This window comes from Rhineura floridana, chromosome 4 (genome assembly GCF_030035675.1).
Source record: "Rhineura floridana isolate rRhiFlo1 chromosome 4, rRhiFlo1.hap2, whole genome shotgun sequence".
NCBI classification, from domain to species: Eukaryota; Metazoa; Chordata; class Lepidosauria; order Squamata; family Rhineuridae; genus Rhineura; species Rhineura floridana.
This window is the reverse complement of record NC_084483.1, coordinates 108683486-108704820: the sequence shown is the minus strand read 5'-3', so window position 1 is coordinate 108704820 and position 21335 is coordinate 108683486.

Sequence of the window (21335 nt, the reverse complement as noted above, 5' to 3'; positions counted from 1 at the left end):
CTTGGATATTCTTGGGTATCCTTTATCAGGGTAGGAGGGATAATCAATCCATTAATAATTAGCTACTCTTCTCAGCATGACCCTAAAAATTCACACATGATGGTTCTGCTAAATATAATAGCATTCCTGAAAAAGTGTTATATATTTAAACTTTTAGAGAAATCTGAAATAACTTAATCCTGAGTTCAGGCAGAGAACTGGTGTAGCATGATGTAGCAGTAGCACTAAATAAGGACTTCGATCAAGTGGAGCCTTGTTAAATTAAAATATCTAGAGAGGTAAGTGTGCTAGTCTTTTGCGGGAAATAATAATAATAATGAACACTCTTAGGACTAACATGCTTATTATGGCATAAACCAGGGGTAGCCAACATGGTGCCATCCAGATGTTGCTGGGCTATAACTCCCATCAAGTCTGACTATTGGTCATGTTTGTTGGGTTGATTGGAGCTGGAGTCGAGCAACATCTGAAGGATACCACATTGTCTATTCCTGGACTTTCATGGACTAAAAGCATTGCTCAACTATGAGGAGGCCTTGGGCAAGTCACTATCACTTAGTATAACCTACCTCACAAGGTTGTTGTGATGACAAAACTGAGGGGGAAACCATGCATACTACTTTGAGAATCTTGGAAGAAGAGTAGGATACAGATGTAAGAAATAAATTATTATTTCACTGTTCTGCTATAAAAAAAGTTACTTTTAATAAAAACCTGTCATGACAATTCATTCATTCATTGTTTTCACTGTAAAGGTGCTGATTAAATGTTTCAGCAGGAACATATTTCGATTTAGGGCTGAATTTTTAACTATTTCAAGATCTTTGTAGTGATTAAATGCTATGATTTAACATTACGATTTCATAATGCAGATGCAAAATCTGAGCTATTTAATTGCCGTGCCCTGGTTTTAAATTGTGCCAATCTGCATTGCTGTTGGCTTTCTGATTTGCTTTTACTTTTTAATAATCCAGAACAAACACAAGCAGACTGAAAAATAAATAGGTATTTTGTAAGAACAAATTACTCGGATAAGGGCAGCTGGTATCCAAAGTTGTAAGTATCACTGGAGCATGAGCTGCTCAATTGGCATCGTATTTACGCACTGCAAACATATTTGTGCTGCTGAGCAATTCTGAGTTTCCCAGGGGATATGAATCCGTGGGCAAACAAAAACAGAGGGACTAGTGGCAAATAACCTAAAATGCTCGAGTTAAAATTCATTAGCAGAGTCAAGTGAGGCCTTTGGTTTAACTTGCCTGTGGGACATCTCTGTGTGTGCGTGCACACATAAAGTATGTGTGCACACCGTTTTTCTCATAAACATTAAAATATCAGCAAGGTATCTGGTCACATGGGCATGACACAATTTCATGATCTAGTATGAATACAATCTCACACACTTCGCCTTTCATGCTGTCTGTTGTGCTGCTGTCCAAGAGCAGGAACCCTGTTAGAGTGACTGGTTGGCAACCCTCCCACCTATGTCTTTCCAGAGAGATCCACCATACGGGATGCGGATGAATGAAGGACTTTGATTTTGTCACGTGTGTTGTTTCTTTCTTCACAGGAAGTGGGAGAGGTCCCTTTTCCACACCCTACTAGGATCTGACCTCAAGATGGGACAGTAAGAGAGGGATGTGATTCTTGAGACACTGCCTATAGTATTCAGCACTGGTTTAGTCATGTGAAGGCTGCAATCTAGAGGAATTTTCAGCCAAATTATACACAATGTTTATCATGTAGTTTTCCCTTGAGCGCAAGCTTTTTCTCACACAAATTTTAGTTCTAGGCCCTCTAGTCTCAGTTGGGACCCTGGTATGGGGGAACAGAGGAGCTTTATTTAAAACTTTGCCTCCCGCTGCATCCCCCATCTGGATGAGGCCCATGATACTTGCAATTTGCAATGGGAACTTTTTTCCACTGCAAATGGCAGAAGCAGGGCCCCTGATCCAGAATATGATCACAGAATGGGGACACACATTTACAATCCCTCTGTCCCCCACACTAGAGTCCTGATTAAGATGAGAGACCTCACACTAGCCATTTATGAAAGAAAAAGGTTGCACTCAGACACTAATTATGTGGTTAATATCATGTGTAGTTTTGTCATTTGGCACTCAAAGGCCCACTGGAATTCAGTGGGCACTGGGGACTAAAACAGAACTCTTTCAAAGGAGGGCAAAAAGTAAGCAAAGGACATGCATGCGTGAACCAGTTTATATTAGCATCCATATAAAACCACACCAATGCCTGGCTTCGTACTCTCAAACCAGAGGTGGAGACTCTGTCACCCTTCAAATGTTGTTGGACTTCCGTCATCTCTGACCATTAGCTGATGGGACTTGTCTAGAGCTAAATTTGAGCATAGGCTCATCAGTGCTTAAGCCTAGAACCTTTGGAGGCATACTTTAGCATATGCACAGTGTTTTTTCCTTGCCACTGAGGATCCACCACATAGAAATAGGAGGGACTGGTTACCTAGTTATAGGACATGCCATTTGAGTGGCTTCAGCCTGACAACTTTTATTTCAGTAATTAAGTACTGCTTGTTCAAATTAGATTCCTGCCATCTGAAAAGGGTTGTTTGGAAGGGCAATGTGGACAGTCCAGGGAGGGGATGAGCTAATGCAGCTAATGTTGTGTTTGCATCAGATATCCTTAGGTCATTTATTTGGCTTGGTCCTTGCTTTCAGAGGGAATGGAGGGGGGGAAACCCATCGCCTAACTAGTTAACCTATTTTTTTGTTTTCTTTTGAGGTTGATCCATGCAACCTTTGTTTTTGCTCTGTTCAGAGTCTTGCTCTTTTTAATTGAATGGTGCCGTCTGGAACCATACTTATTGGATATGAACCATATATTGTTTTGAGAAGTCATGAATTCACAATGTACTTTATCTCAAAGGACAGTCTTTAGATGAGTATATCACAAAGCCAGAAAAGTCAGACACTTGAACAACATTGAAGCTGATTTCACTGCTATCTAGTATTTCTCAAAAGCATGGCAGTTGTGCTAAAAAGATTATGATATGAGGATGTGAAGTAGGATGATATCATGGGGGAGCATGGTTTTGGAAAAAACATGGGGCTTTAGTAACCCCAGAAAAAGAAATAATGTGAGTCTAATAAAAGAGCAACAAGAGATGTCCCAGTAGCCAAACTGTCCTTTTGGAACCCAGTCATTTGGAACAAATATGAGAGCGCAGAAGTACTGCAAGAAGTTGATATTTGGCATGCTCTCATTTTGGAACGGTTACACATTCTTTCTTTAGAAGCTCTCTCAGCTCATTAATAGAGGGGCATTGTTTTTCTTTTCTTTTGCTGAAGTTAAACAAATTGGGAAGAAAATATGTTGTGAATGTTGAAGCAGTCACAACAGCGCTTCATGCGCACATGGGTAAAAACAAGATGAAGACAGCACTTTGAAACAAAGCATGTCTACTCTTGACTGAATCAACAAAGGATCCCATGACCTTGACTCTGCCTCTTTGACTAGCAGCTGAGAGTCACAGCAGTGACTCGAGACAAGCTGCAAAATGACTGTGCAGCACGATGCTATCCCAAAAAGAAAAAGAAAAAAGTGATCAGTAAAATTAGAAAGATTATCTGACAAAATCATACTGAAGCCTCTCTCTCTCTCTCTCTCTCTCTCTCTCAAATCAGGATGATCAGGAAGGAGTCACATAGGACCCTGAGAGAGCAATGCTAAGCAAATTCTTTTGAAGGAAAACCCCACTCGCTTTTCCTCCTGAAGACAGAAGGTGGTATCCAACTAAGTTCAACTCAAATTAGACCAAATGAAATTAATGGACCTGTTTATTTATTTCAATGTGTCTACTCTTGAGTATGATTAGCATTGGATGCAACCTAGAATGGGGATCATGCTATAAAAACACTCTTTACAGTTCTAACACTAGTAAATGAAATGTGTTTACTGTGGAAGAATGCCTTCAATCCCACTAGTCCTTATTCCCTGAACTCGGATTAGAGGAAAGGAGTTTACAGCACTCATGCAGTGCCTTCTCTTGCAGTGCCTTCTCTTGCCAGAGAAACTGGTCTGGCTCTAAACTCTTCAGGGTATCTTTAGCAGTCAGATGAGTCTTTCTGAGGAAATCTCTCTAAGTTTCAATCCTTCTGGCTATTTCCTCTAGTACTCTTTCATACTTTAAGTCACAGGTGTGTGGGTTATGTGCCTTCAAGTCGATTATGACTTATGGAGACCCTATGAATCAGTGACCTCCAATATCATTTGTTATAAACCACCCTGTTCAGATGTTGTAAGTTCAGGTCTGTGGCTTCCTTTATGGAATCAATTCATCTCTTCTTTGGCCTTCGTCTTTTTCTATTCCCTTCTGTTTTCCCAGCATTATTGTCTTTTCTAGTGAATCATGTCTTCTCATTAAGTGTCCAAAGTATGATAACCTCAGTTTCATCATTTTAGCTTCCAATGATAGTTCTGGTTTAATTTGTTCTACATATTGTCTATATATGGGTTTATGCATACAGCTGCCAGAAAGCCTTTCCCCAGAGTCAGGTGTAAGGCAGATATACCAAAATATTAACACAACAGCAGGCAGTCATTTGTTCTGACCCATTTACAGGTCATCAAGGCAGTACCATGGGAAGCTCTAAGTAAGCAATTTGCTCCAACAAAGGGTGGAAATGGACAGAGGACTTATGAGCCCCTCCATCCAGTCCATCCCTCTTTTAAGCACCACACCCAGTCTGAAGAAAGTGACTCCTTAAAAGACTAACCCTGGCCTGAGGCAAGCATTTCTCCTGGCCTGAGGCAAGCATTTCTCCTCTGTTCTGGGGCCTCCAGCCTGGTGCACTCCCCAAAATATTAGTTAGACATGGTCCCCAAATGGAACATCTGACAAGAAGAAGCCCAGCTGTGTAGACCTCTATGCAATCAGAGTTCCAGCTCATGTAGAACCCTAGGTATGTGGAGCCCTATGTTGATAGGTTTCTCTTCTTTTAGATGTCTGCATTCAGGGCATAGATAAGGGCCAGTGCAGGGAACCATGTGATATTGGGAGAAGGCTAGCAGAGTGACCCTGCAATCCCTTCTACATGTGGATTTTTCTTCACATGGATGACACATGAGAGGAACTGTTGTCTTGATTTTGTCATAAAATGTAGAACATTGTTTCACCTTTTCACCTAACTATAAAGACAGAGCTGTGATCAGGGGTTGCCAAACTTTTAGGACCAGAGGGCACTTTTCAAATTTTGCGACAGTGCCAGGGCACCAGTCACAAAATGGCTGCCATGGGATGTGGCATAATACAATATTAGAGAGTACTCATAGCGAAGATTTTCTCATAATTGTATTTCCATACTAGACTGTTGGATTTCTGCCATACAGCTGTTAAATGTAGAAGAACCCTGTTTTTCCCCAATACAGTGAATTTTTAATGAGTCCCTGACCTTTAGCCCCTGCAAAGCAGAAGACATCCCTAAGCCTATTTGTAAAGTTTTCACATTTCAGTCATGGGGGGAGGGGGATTCGTTAACTTTCACCCACACTTATTGTGTAGTAGTATTTGCAGAAAATAATTTCTAGGCACTACCTGATCTCTGGTGAACCCAGCACAGGAAAGATGCATCCTGGTTGCAGGGAAAAAATAAGGACAAACTATGAAGATTCAAAGGACCAGAAAAAAAGACAGAAGCAGAGAAAGTGCACTAAAGGGAAGGGCAAAACAGAAGCTCTTTAGGACCCCAGGATTCCTATTGTCTGGTGTCCAAACAACTTAATTATCATTCACAGCTCTGGCTTCACTCATTGGCTAAAAACGCTGACAAGCAGGAGCAGCCAGGCCTGCTCATTTCACATAAATCATTTAGAAGGGTATCTGCACATTTTTGCTCCATAACTTTCTTTCTAAGGGCTAAAAACTTATTTTTTAAAAAATGAAAGCCCAGATTCTGAGCTACATGCTGCCTGCAGATGATAGGTTGGCAACTCCTGGACTATACAATAATCTTGGATTGATATGACTGTTGGATGATGAAATGCAAACAGAAGGTCATAGTTGAGAAATAAGTAAGCACACCTGTCCATTGCCATTCACCTTGTGAATTTCTGTTCTACATGCTTGTGATTTCTCACTAGCGCCATTCTTTGTGTTATTTACTATCATTCTCTCTCATTCACATCAATTTCAGTTGTTGTTCCAGTTGGCCATATTATTTTAAGCTGATATGCAGGGGTGTAGTCTTTTAGGGTCCCGGGGGGTCTTAGACCCCTTATTTTTTGGGAGCAGGGTCCCAGTAGGGTCCCTATGTCTTCAGTGTCCTTCCCTGCTGACTGGAGCCAATCAAAATGAAAGGTAGGTCAGCCACTGAGAAGACTCTCCTCAGCAGCTAACACACTCCCATTTAGTCTTAGTTTGGCAACCAAGAAGGGAAGGGAAACTCAGCAAAAGAAGTTCCTTACCTTACAAAACCTTATTGCATTTGCCCATGTACTTACACAGAAAATAGTAGATCTAGCTGAAAGGCAACGCATGGAGAACTGCATTGATAACTGCACTGATAATTGCAATGCATCACTAAGGGAAACTACTCCAAACAAAGTATGAGACTGAGAGCTCATTTTATTGTATAATATTAGAAGGAGGAGTGATTGTGAGGACACGTGGCATGACTATCATGAAGAGACCCTGCACTTCTGAATTTGCCACTGGTTGCGGTTTTTGGCCATCTGTCTTTCCAACTTGTTCAAAAACATCCCAGTGAGCCTTTAGCCCACTCTCCCCTGCCATTGGCTTTTGTCCAACACCTCACTTTCTCCATATCTGTTGTCTTTCCAAAACAGATGAGCCTGCAGATATTTGACTCCATTGCAGCAGACATTTATGCAATTCTTGTTCCCTGCATTTGCAATCTGAGACAGAAGAAGGGTCCAGGGTGATGCCTAACAGTTGCCATAGGCATGTTGCTGGAAATGGCTGCCTTGTGTCAAGAGAGGGATCCATCCCTATCCAGCTCATATGATTTAGAAATACTTGCCACATGGAGCTCAGACATCATGTTGAGTTCCTACATGCCCCTGCTCCATGCTGGATGTGATGGGTGGGCTCAGAGACTCGTTTTTTGCTTATTTGCAGAAGTTATATACTTCCCTTCAGCACATACTATCAAAGTGGGGCATAATCAGAACTAAAATTCATATATAAAAACAACAATAAATAAAAACAGCAGGCAACCAATGGGTAAACTCCCCCAAGCAAGATGAAAGTTTTACCTGCCTGGAGAGGAGAGAGAGACAAAGAGAGAGACAGATGGCTGCAGAAAGCCCCCAAATCTCTGGAGTACAGAAGAAGCTGCCAAGGAGGAGTGGTACTGTGCACCTGGCCTCTCAGCAGCAGCATCACTGCTGCTTACTTGGAGAAAGAGGGATAAGGCAGTGGGGAGGTTGGCACTGTGTACACCACCAGCCACTCCTTCCGGAGCAGCAACTGATGAGACCCCGCTTCTAGTTAGAGATCAATCTGGCCTTCGAGTATGACAGATTATGAAACAGGGCATTTCACCTAATTTTAACCTTCAGAGAAATTGATATGGGAGCAGACATTCCCTGAGGTACCAAAGGCCCAGAGTGTTTAGGGCTTTATAGGCTAAAGATAACACCTTGAACTGGGGTAGGAAATATGCTGTTAACCAATGCAGCTGTTTCAACACAAGTTGACCTTTAGTGTGGCGGCACCTACCCTTTGGAATTCCCTCCCCTTAAATATTAGACAGTTGCCATCTCTGTTATCTTTTCAGTGCCTATTGAAGACCTTCCTCTTTCAACAAGCCTTTTAAGTTGAGACCTTATCCTACTCTGCGTCTGCTTCTTATCCCAGTCTGAATTGCTTTTTAAGATGCTTTTAAACCTTTTTTAAAGAAAATGTTTTTGGAGGTGTTTTGCTTTGGTGCATTTTGGGCTCTGTTTTTATGATGTTTTGGAGTGTTTTTGGTGCTTTCGTTTGCCACCCTGGGCTCCTGCTGGGAGGAAGGCTGGATATAAATCAAATAATAAAAAAATAATAAAAAATAAGTAGAGTGCTGACCAGAGCTTGGAAAAGTTACTTTTTTAAACTACAACTCCCATCAGCCCCAGCCAGCATGGCCACTGGATTAGACTGATGGGAGTTGTAGTTCAAAAAAAGTAACTTTTCCAAGCTCTGGTGCTGACTTATACACAACACCAATCAGACCAGCATTATATTGCCAACAGCAGTGTCCAAACCTTCTTCATAGGGAGGTCCACATTGAGCACATTATAATAGTTTGATCTGGAGATCGCAGTGGCAGGAATGACAGTGGCCAGGTGTCTATCTTCCAGCAGACGATGCTGCTGGCATCCCAGCAAAGCTGTCACCGTGATCTGGGAATCAAGGAGCAAAGTACCCCCAAGCTTAGGACTCCAGTACCTAATAGAATGCTTCTTCCCATAAGTGTCTACCTAAGCCTTCTGATCATCCGTGGATGCCCTCCTCTGAGTGACTCCTTCTTCTGTCCTATGGAAGGTGGCAACAAAAGTGAGGGCCTTTTTTCCTCCCGGCCTGTGGAATGCTCTGCTGAAAGAAGGTTCGGCCTGGCACCAGCTTTAATGTCTTTTCAGTACCAGGTATTTATTTATTTATTTTATTTTATTAGATTTATATACCGCCCGACTAGCATTAGCTCTCTGGGCGGTGAACAACAAAGACTTTACCTTCCCCCTCTGAGGACTTTTAACTGTTTTAACAACTGTGTTAAGATATTTTAACAGATGATGCCTTCAACATAATTTGCCTCTGTCCTCCATCAGTTTAATGGTGCTCTTTTCGGTTTATTGGAATGCGGACTCTGTAGCTTTTTTGCTGTTGTTTGGTTGCAGAGCTTGGTTTGTGTTGTTGCTTATTTGTACTTGAGGATGTAATGTGCTTTTAACCTATTTGTATTGTGCATAGCCTAGAGGCTTCAGCATGTGGGGAATCATAATCATCTGCAACCTGATTAACGTAATCCCATCCAAAAGAGGTCTTTCGACTTCTAGCCTGCCAATGAGACTCTGCTACCCTCACTTCCATTTTGTATACAGTAGATTGTGTTTACAATTATTTGCCCTCATCAATCCATTATTGCCTCACCTGGGCCAATGAGAAAAAGAAATAGAGCTGGGTGTTCTGCTTATTAATGGCACTGAACTCCCACCAGGACAGTTGTGGTCTCTGCCAAATGCTCAACTGAAACAAATCCAAATTGTCACCTTCATCAACAGTGTAATGGTCAAGCTCCACGTGATAAGAGCGTCTAAATATTGCAGTCATGGGAAGAGATCTTCAGATACCCCGGGCCCCTTTTAGTCTTGCTGTAGATATCCTTGCACACATCTACCAAACTTTGTAAATGCACATAGTTCAGTAAGAAAGAGCAGGTGCTTAAGGGAGGTTTCTTTCCCCTTCCACTCCTTTTATCCAGTGTTTAGTTTCTGCTGGCAAGATAGAGTTGCCACTTCTTTGCAAAACCACTGGGAAGTGAAATAGGTCTTATTATCCAATCCAGGAGTTTTTCTTTTTCCAGAGAAACACTAAAGAGAGACTTAGTCAAGATGAAGTCCTGGCTTTGTAGTCCTAATTCTCATTCTGCAAAACAACTGAATTATCCTCAAGACTTGAAACATAAAACATTTCACAACCCTCTTTCCTATTTTTAAATAAATCCTTCTTGGCTACAGTGTTCTAGGCGGATCTTTGTAAATCCAACTGCAATTAGCCACCAGCCATTCAAAAGGGATCTTTTCTCCATTGTGTATATTTAATTCTTCTGTTCAGCCAAGCAATAGAACCCTGTACAGATGCTTGGAGGCACTTGCGAAAGTTTTTAATTTTACATTATGAATTGGTCATGCAATACACCCTGCAAATCATGCAAAAAAAATATCTTTGACAACAACAAAAAAGTGACATCCCTGATGGAAAGCAATTATTAATGAATATGGCTTTCAATTAGAGTGCTTCAGTTGCAAAAGAGCCTTGGTACAGTTGAGCTCTTCATTCTGCTCTCATCCTCAGAAGTCTATAGAGAAATCATCATTTGCCCCCTAAACTATTTACCAAACCGGCATGCTATAAAAGAAAATGCCACTCGCATTTAGCAAAGCAATTAGGGAAAGGGTGAAGGCTTTGCCACATTGAAATATTTATTTGTGATTTATTATTTAGACGTTAACCTCACCCTTCAACTATATTATTAAGGCAATTTACAATAAAATATTTTTAGAAACCATAAAATAATGCATATAATAACATAAGCTAAAGGAGCAACTCATCCAAGTAAACAAGATCAGCAAACTTAAAATGTTACAAAGCCTGGCAAAAGGAAAGGTCTTCACCTGGTGCCCGAAAAACATTGAAGTGGGTGGCAGGAGAGCAGCCTTTCCCAACCTAGTGCCCTTTCCAGAGTTTTGGGCTACAGCTCCCATCATCCTTGACCAATGGGCAGTCTGGCTGGGACGGATGAGAATTATAGTCCAAACTATTTGGAGGGCAACAGGATGGAGAAGGCTGGCTTGAAAATGTGTATTAATTTAAGAACATTTTACTAGCATATTTATTCATTATGGTTCCTGTGCAAATCTAATTCTTTTAACACTATAAACTACCTGCATTTATTCTAACCCTGGGGCTATGGGATAGCTATGTTCTGAAAAGACAGAGGGTTCTGACAGCCATGGCCCACACATCATGTGGTTTCCCGACACATGATTTGAATATATTTTTCCTCTTGGAGTTGACCTTAAATAACTTTATGCTACAGATGGCCATTTTATTATACAGGGTCATGCACTGAGCAGTATGGCTAGCTTGGAACTACAGTTTTCTAGCTTTCATGCACACAACAGAAACAATCAGCTGTTTGCTATTGTTGTTTAGTGGAAAACAGGGGAATTGTCTTATACTGAGTCACTGGTCCATTTAGGTCAGTATTGTCTACACTGACTGGCATTGGCTCTCCATGGTTCCAAAGAAGAAGTTTTTCACAGCCTTAGCTGGAGATGCCAGAGAATGAACATGAGACCTTTTGCCCTCAAGGCCATGTGCTCTCCCAGTGAGCCACAATCCTTCCTCTTGCTATTGCAGTTTTAGTAATAGCCTTGATCCAATGTTTGTAGCACAGTATTCTGTCTACACATGGCCCTGCTGCAAGACAAGATAGATGGGGCACCACTTTTTACAAAAGCATAGATAAAGTACAGGGGGAGGGGAGGGAAGCTGGTTTATGATATGGCATGAGATTAGGAGGAGATAGCTTTCCTGCTCTTTGTCAAAGCTGCAGCCTACCAAGTGTTGAAGTGATCCCATAGGAAGTCCTCAATGAATAATGTGACATGGTAAGATTAAAAATGCATAGAAAGTAAAATATTACTTTAGCATTCATAGAATGGCATGGGCATTGGGAGGGGGTGACACTGTTATGGTTTATGGATTATTTATTTATTTATACATACTGCACACATTACCTATAGATGTGCATGATATTCATGTAATTACATGCCATGTAATATCTCAAACTACTAAAAGCAGGCTAGCTGAGCATCTCACTTTCCCAGCCACAAAACAGCACCGTTGGAGTCCCAAGAAAATATAATCTCTCTGCAACAGGCACGCTAGCTAGAGAAAAAACATTTGGATTCCTCACAACAACTGAGTAACAGCTGTGCATTTGCTGCACCATAAAATGATCATCTGGAAAGGCCCACACAAACCACAGTCCTGTCTTGGGCTGAGGAATCCTTTTGTGTAGGGTAAGGTGTGAAGAAATTCAGTTAGAATTCTATTCGGAAGAAATACATCAAGCTGAACCTTTTTTCCAACCTTGATTTGTCATCCTCCTAGTACACAGGAATGTTTATGACTACATTTATTTTGAGTCTGAAGATCACGTTGGACAAAGTACTGAAATAACAAATAACAGAAAGATTATTCCCTGCCCCCAAATTTCCTAGAATCCAATTATAAAACAAGAGACAACAAGTGAAAACAGATGGATGCAAAGAAATAAATATGCAATAAAGCTCAGCATATTAAGCAATGGTTGTTACATAGCAGCTGCTTTCCTCAGATCCTATGCATATTTCTCTTCTCCTTTTTTTTCTGAAATACATTGCTACTGTCATGAAATATTTCCGGGTGTTTTCCATCAAAAACACTGCAAGGAAAAGTCACTGAATATTAAGAAAATATGGCTTCTCGGAAACAGTGTGCTTTTGCTTGTGCAAAGTTCTATTGCCTGCCTCACATATTAAATTAGTGGGTATCCTGCTGTCTACTCCATAATGTGTGAGAACAATGCACACTGCGGGGATCCAAGGCCAATTCTAGCTCCCTATATTTATACAAAATGGCTTGGTTCAGCTGCAACTCTAAACCATTCTTTAGTGCAGAGGGAGAATCTTTTTGAGCCCAAAGGCCAAATTCCCTTGTGGGCCACCATCTGGGGGCTGCATACCAATAGTGGGTGGGGCCAGATGCAAAAGTGGAAGGAGCAATGGATGTGACTCTTACCTTTGTACTATAGGCTATACTCCAGCCAGACAAAATATAGGGGTTTTTCCTATTGGAAACAGGGGTCCCCCCCCAACCTTTTGGATTTTCCTACATCCAGATAAAATAGAGGGAAATGGGAAATGGGCTGGCATTCTGATGGCAAGGGGGTCAAAAGGCTTGTGTGCACGAGGAGCACAATCACACAAGAAACACCCATATGGAAGCATTAGGTTGCCCACTATGACATTCAACCAAGCTCCATTGAATTGGTTGGAGGTGCCATTTGATGCTTAAAGAATCTGGTCCATTGAAGAAGGAAGACTTTCTTACTCATGGAAACATTCTAATTCTTGTCTTTTTATGCTGATTCATTTTTTTAGCACTGATTTTTTTTCTAGGCTTATTTTAAGGAGATCTGTAATTTTGGTTTTGTTGCATGTTGTCTTAGTGCAAAGCAAGTAATACATGGGGTAAATAAATAACTACCAAAAGTCCAGGGGTGGGAGGTCTCCATGGGAAAGAATGGATTGAAAGCATCAACATGGAGAGAGAGACATGCCTGAGTCCACCCTTGACTGTTTTTATCTGCACGTGGCTTGGTTCAGCCTGACCTTGTTTTTCCTGTCCCTTAAGCTTAAAGCTTGGAGCCTGGCAATGCTTAAAAGTCAGGTTTGTGTAAATAACAGTTCAGTGAGTGACTCAGGCAGGAAAAAAAGATTGGACTGCCATATGGGAGCAGCTGGACTCTTGCTTTCTAGGCTGGGGATCCAGCCCATTATCACGGTTTATCTTGCTCATTTACAAAATCAAGGATCAACTTGACCACTTCAAAATTCAACAGCATCCATGAAAATTGGGAATATTGGGCGGTGCAGGAGCGGAGACAATATTCAAATTGGGATAATATATTAGAACAGGAGTGGCTAAACTTCAGTCTGGGGTCCTGACCCATTCCCCCCCCCCAAAAAAATTTTCTTCCCCCTCCCCACAAGATCCTATCAGTTTTGATGGTGGCAGGAAAAAGAAAAAACAGAGCTTTAATCTCTCTGCCAAACCCAACATCCTCATGGGGATCCAAAAGCACCCCCACTCTAGTCAACAGATGAATCATTTGATGAGTGGGGTGGGGTGAGAGCCCCCTTCCTCAATTGCTCTGCGCAAATCAGTTGAGGAAGCAGGCAGTGTGCCTATGCGTCTGTCCTGTGTCCTGTACATGTTTACCCTCTCTGTGTGAGAGAATGTAAGGTGGCCACACCTGCCTCTGGCATGAGTCTCCTGAAAGATTGGCCAAGGGTGAATGCGACCCTCAGGCAAAAAATGTTAATGCTGCAGGGGGATATGGAATGGCATTTTGATGAGGACATTGGTGTGTGGATGCTGCAAAAACTGTGCATGGGGGAGCAGCACCACCATCCCATATCCCGCCCTCCCTTTAAATCCAGTTACCACATTTCCACATTTACGTATTTTTACTTACTGGATTTTCTGCCAAAACTGTATTTACCCTCTGCTTCCAAGGAATTTATCAGATTCCTGTATTTACAGTTTCCACTGGTTTTCTTACTTATTGGATTTTCCACAAACGATCAGTCCAAATGAAATGGGAAAATAATATGGGATGGCATTTTGATGAGTCATGTGGACACTGGAAAAAGAAAACTTGCATACATGAGCAGCACCTAGTCCACAAGAAACCATTGTGTGGAAGGACCCTTATTCTCATGGATCAAGATGGCATGCCTTTTTCTGCTTTACAATTTGTTTAATTATTCCTGTCCTGCCCGCTTGGGCCTCTAAGTCAGCTGGAACGTCGGAGAACTTAAGGATGCTGGTAAACATTTTTGCTTTCTTGCATCTGTGACCAGAACCTGCAAGAGACAGCAGCAGCAGCAGAAGAAGAAGCATCAACAGACCACATAAGGAAGCCCTGCCCACAGACACAGAAGCAGAACAGCAGTTGAGACAGCCCAGGGCTTGGAGGAAACTTGTATACACTTTTGCCCCTCCCTAAAAACTCTTGTCTACTTGGCTGTATTTTAAATATATTGTCAGCTATCTCCGGAACTTCAGCTAGTAGGCGGGATATAAATGCTCCAAGGAAATACACAAATGTGTATTTATTTATTTATAACATACAGTTATAATCCTTACAACTGCAGAAAGATACTTAAATAATGGGATAAATGAACATAAGAAGGCAAAACATATAGAAGTTGTTCCACTAATGTCTCAAGCCAGATTCTAGGCATCCATATTTAGAAATAAATTCTATTTCAATCGTTGGGATTGGCTCCCCATCTAAGAAGGTTACACTGTTAACTGTCTGAGAAGTATATTGTTTAATACAAGGTGTAGTTGGCTTGTTTCTGAAATGCCAACAATATCATTACAGCTACCCAGCAATACCATGGATCAGCCTAACATCAGCTGTCTACATATACACATATGCACATATACTAAGTATCTTAGGTATTTAAAACTCCATCCCACTGGAAACCACAGCATCTTTTGGGGGCCCTAAAGAAATTGTTTAATTAATCTTTTTCAGAATGCCTTTAAAAAATGAATTATGTGCACTGAAAACCTGCCAATTATAGCAAATTAAGAAACTTGGCAAGAACATACCTTGGAAGCAGATGGTAAATAATATTCAGATTCTTATTTGAAATAGGAGTAGTAGAGATTAGCTGCTATAGCACTCAGAAGCAGTCCAACTGTATGAAATGAAGGCTTTTAATATGCGTGGAAGGATTCTGGGTTGTATTATAATGGCACTAAAAATATTGACGATTCATAATTAATCTGCTCTGTCCCATGAGCAGCAGGAGGATTTAAGACCCCGCTTGCCACTCCTTTAGAGAACTGTAACCATTTATTTTGCTTTTCTGCAATTGAAATAACTGCCATCTTCAGTTAAAATGGCGTTATCATGTGCATCAATATAAAGCAATGATATAGATTATATACCCTAAAAACAAAGCAAAAAAACCCAGTCTTTGGGGGAAATCTCCTGTGGAAACCTGGTGAATGAGTATTATGGAACAGCATGTCTGCAGTCAGGTTCTGTAGAATGAACAAAATTTTCCTCTAGGTGACAGGTGTAGAACTGCAATATCTGATACATTCAGTGCCATATTATTTGGCAGGATCAGCTGGGCTACCTGCAGCAGCTGTGAGGGTACATATTGTTTATTGTTGTTATAATTATTGTTATTCAATATAGTCATAATCTTTTCCTGTTATTTATCGTTAGGAGTAAAGACAAATATTACAACAATGAACATAAAAACAAATGGAGTACAGTTGTGAGCTTACTCTTTACTCACATGCTATGTTATAAGGGCATTGTATGAGGACCACCAGGCACATTAGGTCCTTTAATGGGTTGCAAATCAGTCAAAAGAGATCTGTGCTGGCTGGGAAGGATCATAGTCCATTGACCTCCTGTTCTTGTACCTTATGAATGGCAACCAGGTGTCTGTGAGATAATGGTGATGTACTTGATCCTGCTAAGCCTGCAATGGTGTGTTAGCTTTTCAGAGAGGACTATCTGCTGTATCGCTAAATATCTTACTTCCAGTACTACATGGTTTCTGTGCAGGTTTCTTGCAACAGAAAGAAAGTGAGATCCTTGTGTAGCACTCATCCCTGCTGCGTGAGTGGAACAGATAGGAGGGCCAGGGCTAGTTCTGAGGCGATGTAATTTCTGAAATCAACCAAAACACTTTCTGCCAAACAAGCGGAAGAGTTGGTCCAGAACAAACTCCTGCTCAGGTGAAACTCACGTGTGATATCTTGAGCAGTTTTACTATGAAACTCACTTATGATCTTGTTTTAGTTATTTTGCTATTTATTTGTTTAGATGATATTGATCCTATCTTTCTGCTAAAGCTTCCAAGCTGGCTTTCTTCCAAGTTGCTCTTCCTTAACCGACTCTCTTATCCCAATAAAACAGAATGATCCTCCATAGGATTATGGAGGAAGAGTTTAGATGCGAAAGTTTGGTCCTGAGATAGCTTTCTGAATTTGCATATTAGGCCTAGATATGTGAGATAACTAACAATAACCACTACCTCTGCTGGGAACAGTATCTAATCATTGCTAGAAAGAAATGCCATCTTTAATATTTTCTTTTTTGCAATGGCTTATTTTAATAATACATCTGAATCAAAATAGGATATTGTTGTGTTGTTATTTACTCAACTTTCAGCTTCATGGTTTATCATTTGCTATCATGTCACCAATTAAAATTGGTTTCAGCTGAATAATTACCTAAAGGTTTAGCTGATTAATCTAACTATTAAAGCTTGGAAACCTAATAATTAGATGGCAATAATTTTCCCACGAACCCAGCTTCAACATCAATCCTCTCAAACCCACATCCCATCAGATCAGTTTGGTTGTAGAAATCAGTCATTAGGTCTCCTAAACTCTGTCACGCACTTCAATTTCAATTTGATTTAGAGCTCAAGTAGGGGAAGATGAAGCTAAAAGTACAAAGATCCTCTTAGGACTGAAGTCACTGATAAGATGACAAAGTCAAGTGTGCGTTAGTCATTTAATTTGTACTCTTCTTGGGATGCTAAATTTAGGAAATGACTCAATCGCCATACACAATTACAGCTATTTTCAGGCTGTAAGTGATGTAGCACAGCCGTACTGTTGCAAAAACACACCCCAATTAGTTCCTGAAAGAGCTCTCCCAGCAACGTACTGTCTCCTAGAAACCCTGACTCTAATTACATAGTCCAGTTCCCCCCTTCAAGGCCCATCTCATTACATGGTTTCATTTTACACATGCATTTACCTGCAAAGGATATCCCTGGACTGCTGCTTCCTTTGCTGTGCACAAGTAAAAAGGTCAGCTGTTCTGATATACATGTGGTCACTGACAAGGTTTTATTTGGGCTTAGCAAGAAGCACAGACACCACTAACTGAACACCTTCCAATATACAGGTAAAGTTGAGAGGAAAACATCTGCTAAGAAAGCCTCTTAGGCTGTAATACTATGTTCCCAAGGAGGGCATGTAGGGCCCATAGCGGATCTTCCTCTCCAATGCTGGAGAACTCCAACATAAGAAAAGGTGATGGATGTCAGATTTTGCTGCTACCTGCTGCTGTGAAAACCTCTGGTGCCCTATCCCAACCTAAAATGGGTGTGTTGGGGTGATTTGGGGTCATGTCAGTACAGGACTGGGAAATGGCTTGAATCTGAAGGATCCAAAGCTGTCACAGCTGCCCAACATGTTACCAAACTGGGCAGAGCTTTAGATCAACACAGGAGCTGGACTAAATTTCTCTCTCTGATTTCCCTCCATATATCGCCTGCAAGATAGATGCAAGAGTAATTCTCCATCCTCACCCAGTAGGGCTTTGGATAAGGCAGTTAAACCCCTTTGATCCCTCCCCTCCACTTTAGGATTATAGCCTATGTCTACAATATTTTGATGGGTAAAGGTGTGTTCCTCCCATGCCTATGAGGTTCAAGGCATGTGTTGTTAATTGTATGAATGCAATCAAAATGCAAGATTTTGTTGTTTATGTGAGTTTGTGCAGCACTGGGGCCACAGGGGATAGGGAGGGAGCAGGACCAGCACCAGGCATGGCTGGGTCCTTGGTTATCAGACTGCCCCAGGCCTGCATTGACATGCTCCCCAATAGCCCTTCCTGATGCAGGAGGTGTGGGTTTAAATAGGCCTGCCTGCCCCTTCTACCTCCCACTTCGCTGTGTCAGCATGCTAGCACACTGCACATGCTCACCCACCATAACCAAGTTGAAAGCAGAGGTGTCAACCCCTTAGGGATGCCCCAGCCACCATCTTGGGGGACTGTAGGCATGCACACACAGTGTGCTAGCACGCTAACTAGGGATGGGATTCACTGTTTGGTTCCAGTCCATGTTTTGGTTATCACAACTGGCTTCTGGTGCTGACCCACAACATTTTTCCCCAATTTTTTTTTTTTGCTATTTCCAATCCGCTTGTAATTTTTGTTGTTGTTAAGTGCTTTTTTGTTGTTGTTATGTGCCTTCAAGTCGATTACGACTTACAGCGACCCTATGAACCAGTGACCTCCAAGAGCATCTGTCGTAAACCACCCTGTTCAGATCTTGTAAGTTCAGGTCTGTGGCTTCCTTTATGAAATCAATCCATCTCTTGTTTGGCCTTCCTCTTTTTCTACTTCCTTCTGTTTTTCCCAGCATTATTGTCTTTTCGAGTCAATCATGTCTTCTCATGATGTGTCCAAAGTATGATAACCTCAGTTTCATCATTTTAGCTTCTAGTGACAGTTCTGGTTTAATTTGTTCTAACACCCAATCATTGGTCTTTTTCACAGTCTGTGGTATGTGCAAAGCATTCCTCCAACACCACATTTCAAATGAGCTGATTTTTTTCTTATCCGCTTTTTTCACTGTCCAACTTTCACATCCATACATAGAGATCGGGAATACCATGGTCTGAATGATCCTGACTTTAGTGTTCAGTGATACATATTTGCATTTGAGGACCTTTTCTAGTTCTCTCACAGCTGCCCTCCCCAGCCCTAGGCTTCTTCTGATTTCTTGACTGTTGTCTCCATTTTGGTTAATGACTGTGCCAAGGTATTGACAATCCTTGACAAGTTCAATGTCCTCATTGTCAACTTTAAAGTTACATAAATCTTCTGTTGTCATTACTTCAGCCTTTTTAACGTTCAGCTGTAGTCCTGCTTTTGTGCTCTCCTCTTGAACTTTCATCAGCATTCGTTTCAAATCATTACTGATTTCTGCTAGTAGTATGGTATCATCTGCATATCTTAAATTATTGATATTTCTCCCTCCAATTTTCACAACTGGGTTGTGGTGCTGACTCGCAACATTTTCCCCCTGATTTTTTTTTTCTATTTGTGATCCGCTTGTAATAGCTAACAAAATTGCTAATGCTGTTGGCAATCTTTCTACCAATGGTCTCTTGGGATTTCTATTTAAATTTAAATTAGCAGATCATTGCCTGTCAATTCTGCCTCTTGCCTCAGGTTACTGCAGTGCTGACCAAAGATGTTATTGGGGATCGTTATCACCTTATTGAGACAGGGCTTCAAAGGAATACACATTGCAGCACTTCAGAGCAAAGCTTTTTACATTAATAACGTCAAATTAGCTGCGCATTTGTTTTTTCAAAGAGCCAGTGTCGCTGACAGTCACAAGCATTAGTCAAGCCCGATCCAAAGACATACAGGATTTACGGATTCTGACAGAATTTAGTAACAAATCTGAAAATGCTGAAATTCTCCCCCATCTCTAGTGCTGACACAGCAACACGAACAGATGGACCTATTTAAGCCTGCGCCACCTGCATGGGAGGGTGTTTCCCGGGAAGGTGCAGCTCCTGCTTCACAATCTGTGGCAGTGTCAGGTCACTGGACTCTGTGACCTGACGCTGGTGTGGATCATGGAGCAGGAGCTCCACCCAGCCCAAGGAGGACCCTTCTGGGCCACAGGGGCCCTCAGCCAGTGCCTGACCTGGCCGCCCACTGACACAGGGCCTGGGAGGGAGAATTTAGCTCCTTTCCCTCCTGCTGTGGTTCTGATGAAACTCATTTCCCCTTCCCGTTGCCTTTTGCATCATTCCATTCCAATGCAAATAGCAGCATCAGGGAGGCAATTTTCATTGAAGCATCTGGGAGGGTGAAACTTCCCCTCATCTGGCATCCCAGTGCTGCTCAGACTCCTGCTCAGTTGTCATTTACATAATAAAAACATGCACAAAAACATGCAAGGCCAAAGGGTGAAGCAGCAGTCTGCCAGAACCATTTTCTGAGACCAAGATGTCTACCTTTTATTTTATTTTTAAAAAAAGGGGGGGACAGGTAATACACAACTTATTATAGGCCAATCAGTTATATTCTGTATCACTTTAACATTTATGCTGTTGACATTTTGTCTGCAGTTAACAAGTATTCCTTTATCTATAGGTAGTGCAATGAAATTCAGTGTAAATTGCAGAAAGCCCTTGTAGTAAGTCAAAATATAACATTTCTGCATGCTGTAGTTTTCCTTTATGTGTCATATCAAACAGGGGACGCTAATAGTTACTTGTCTTTGTTTTCATTTCTTCCTCAAGAGAATTAATTTTGAATTAGCTCCTTTGAAGCAAAAAACATATTGTGATACAGAAAGCTAATTTAACAGTCAACGTCAAAGTGAGCAAGTATCTACCTGCCTATCTCCCTAAGTATAGAGACTAGGTTGATCTCTTACATGATCTTATTCTTCAATTGATTTGTTTGATAGATACCGACCTTAAAAAAACAAACCAACCTGGATCTCATTTGGGAACAGTGTATACTCATAAGAATTCAAAATGGTGACAGCCATGGCAAAGATAGTGACACCCATGGCCATTTTTATTTTTAATTGTCAAATCTTTTGAAGTTTTGTCATAATGTTTGTTTTCTAGTTTCTTAACCTCCTACTGTGATCATGTGTAGACTAATGCAAGGCACGAAGGCTCTTACTTGTTTCCTACTTAGTGGAGATAAAGCCTGCTAAAATGACTGAGTGAGGCTCAACATCCTGTTATATAAATTTCCTTGAAATATATACATCTATGTATTTATGATTTATAGTTATTAGATGCCTACAGAAATTCAGTGGCATCACTAGGGTTGGTGTCACCCAGTGCGGTAACTCATGGTGTCACCCCCCATGGACCTCCTCCCGTACCAGACCATACAGAATCCTTAGTAATGTTTTTTGTACTAATGTAACTCGTAAATTGTAATTCCCGTATATCACTGAATGTAATTTTATTTATTTATTTATTTATT